Source organism: Saccopteryx leptura, chromosome 3, assembly GCF_036850995.1.
Source record: "Saccopteryx leptura isolate mSacLep1 chromosome 3, mSacLep1_pri_phased_curated, whole genome shotgun sequence".
Classification (NCBI taxonomy): domain Eukaryota; kingdom Metazoa; phylum Chordata; class Mammalia; order Chiroptera; family Emballonuridae; genus Saccopteryx; species Saccopteryx leptura.
The window spans coordinates 230,364,474-230,367,086 of record NC_089505.1 but is presented as its reverse complement, the minus strand read 5'-3'; the positions used below and the strand labels follow the sequence as shown (position 1 = coordinate 230,367,086).

The following is a 2,613-nucleotide window of genomic DNA, read 5'->3' as shown; positions in this document are numbered from 1 at the left end:
TCGATAACCTAATATTTCCTCCCTAAAACTCAATTGTTTTATATTTAATCTATTTAAAATTTTATTTTTATGTTTTAAACTACAGAATTAAGCTTTGTTTTTGATGTAATTTGAGAGTTTCTTCACTGTATACAAATGACACTTCACTAAATGTAAAATACATTAACCCTAAAATCAAGTAAAAGTATTTCTCACCAATCCTGCAACATGGTACTAGAATTTCTAGGTAGTACAGTAAGACAAGAAAAGGAAATGGAAGGAGTACAACTTTGGAGGGAAGAACTATAACTGTTCTTATGCATACAAGATATGGCTGCTAGGCAAAAGATCTCAAAGAATGAAAAAATAACTTCTAGAATTTATAAGCTAGTTTAACAAGGTTGCAGGATACAAAGTTAAGGCATAGAAGTCAATTGCTTTATTATTTGCAAACAATGAATAACTGGAATGTGAGATTAAAAACAAATATTTAAATTAGCACACATAAACACACACAAGTGATATATTTAGGTTTAAATTTAATAAAATGAATGCATAATCTACTTGTAGAAAACTGTAAAACACTACTGAAAGAATTCAAAGAGAATCTAAATAAAAGGAGAGATTAATTCTACCCAAACAGACCTATAAACTTAATAAAATAATTTAATACAATTCAATCAGTCTTTTTACATATATATATATATATATATATATATATATATATATATATATATATATATATATATTTTTTTTTTTTTTTTTTTTTTGAGAGAGAGAGAGGCAAGGAGAGACAGACAGGAACATTGAGCTGTTCCTCTATGTGCCCTGACTAGGGATCATACCAACATCTTCATAAGACAACACTGCAACCAACTGAGCTATCCTGTCAGGGCTTAATTTTTTTTCTTTATTGATTGGAGTTTAGAAAGACAGAGAGAAGAAGGGGGAGAGGGGGAGGGGGAAGGGAAACATTTATTTATTTTTCTACTTAGTTGTGCATTCATTGGTTGCTTTCCATGTGTAAACATTGATTCTAAAGTTTATTTATAAAGTCAGCAACCTAAAATAGCCAACATAATACTGAATAACAACAAATTTGAAGGACACATGCTACACAATTACAGGACTTAGTAGAAAGCTACAAAAAACAGGGTAGTACTGGCAAATAACACACATACAAATCAGAATTATGGAACAAAATAGAGAACCCAGAAATAAACCCACATAAATATAGTTAATTGATCTTTGACAAAAAGTAAAGGCAAAATCAGTAGGAAAATGATTAACTTTCTCAGAAATGGTGCTAGAAAAATTCAATGTCTGTATGAAAAGCAGAGCCAATTCTATGTTTCACAAATATTAACTAAAATGCATCACAGATCTAAAAATAAATACAAAACTATAAAAATTTTGAAAGATAAGTCCTGGCCCCGTAGCTCAGTTGTTGAAGTGTGGTTCTGACATGCCAGGGTAGCTAGTTCGATCCCTGATCAGGGCACATACAAGAATCAACCAATGAATGCATAAATAAGTGAAACAACAAATTAATTTTTCTTCCTCTCTTTATTGCTATCTTTCTCTTCCTCTCTCTCTCTAAAAATAAATAAATAAATAAATAAATTTTTAATTCTAAGAGCATTTAGAGAGAAAAAATCTACATAAACTTGAGTTTGGCAATAAGTTTTAGATAAAACAATAAACAATCTATAAAAAATGATTAACTGCCCTGGCTGATTGGTTCAGTGGTAGAGCATCGGCCTGGTGTGCAGGAGTGTCAGGTTCGATTCCCAGCTAGGGCACACAGGAGAAGTGCCCATCTGCTTCTCCACCCCTCCCCTTCTCCTTTCTCTCTGTCTCTCTCTTCCCCTCCCACAGCCAAGGCTCCATTTGGAGCAAAGTTGGCCCGGGTGCTGAGGATGGCTCTGTGGCCTCTGCCTCAGGCGCTAGAATGGCTCTGGTTGCAACAGAGCAATGCTCTGTCGGTGGGTGTGCCGGGTGGATCCCGGTTGGGCGCATGCGGGAGTCTAACTGCCTCCCCGTTTCCAACTTCAGAAAAATACAAAAAAAAAAAAAGAAAAAAAAAAAAAAAGAAAACAACCTAAAAAAATGATTAACTGACTTCATTAAAATTAAAAACTTCTGCAAAGAAAAAAATAGTTTCAGCAGATAAAGAGACAAGTAACATAACGGGAGAAAATATTTGCAAAACGCACATCTGATAATTAATGGTATCAAAAAATATCCAAGCCCTGGCCAGTTGGCTCAGTGGTAGAGCGTCGGCCTGGAGTGCAGAAGTCCCGGGTTCGATTCCCGGCCAGGGCACACAGGAGAAGCACCCATCTGCTTCTCCACCCCTCCCCCTCTTTTTCCTCTCTGTCTTTCTCTTCCCCTCTCGCAGCTGAGGCTCTATTGGAGCAAAGATGGCCCGGGCGCTGGGGATGGCTCCTTGGCCTCTGCCCCAGGCGCTAGAGTGGCTCTGGTCACAACAGAGCGATGCCCCAGAGGGGCAGAGCATCGCCCCCTGGTGGGCAGAGCGTCGCCCACTGGTGGGCGTACCAGATGGATCCCTGTTGGGCGCCTGCGGGAGTCTGTCTGACTGTCTCTCCCCGTTTCCAGCTTCAGAAAAATACA

The 2,613-nt window shown here is 37.6% G+C and overlaps 1 non-coding gene across 1 annotated transcript; it reads left to right on the top strand.

The window, feature by feature from the left end:
• The first annotated feature begins 2,228 nt into the window (after positions 1–2,228).
• TRNAS-GGA (transfer RNA serine (anticodon GGA)) lies at positions 2,229–2,304 on the top strand. The gene has a single exon. It is a non-coding gene; the product is annotated as a tRNA-Ser (tRNA).
• Positions 2,305–2,613: the final 309 nt, after the last annotated feature.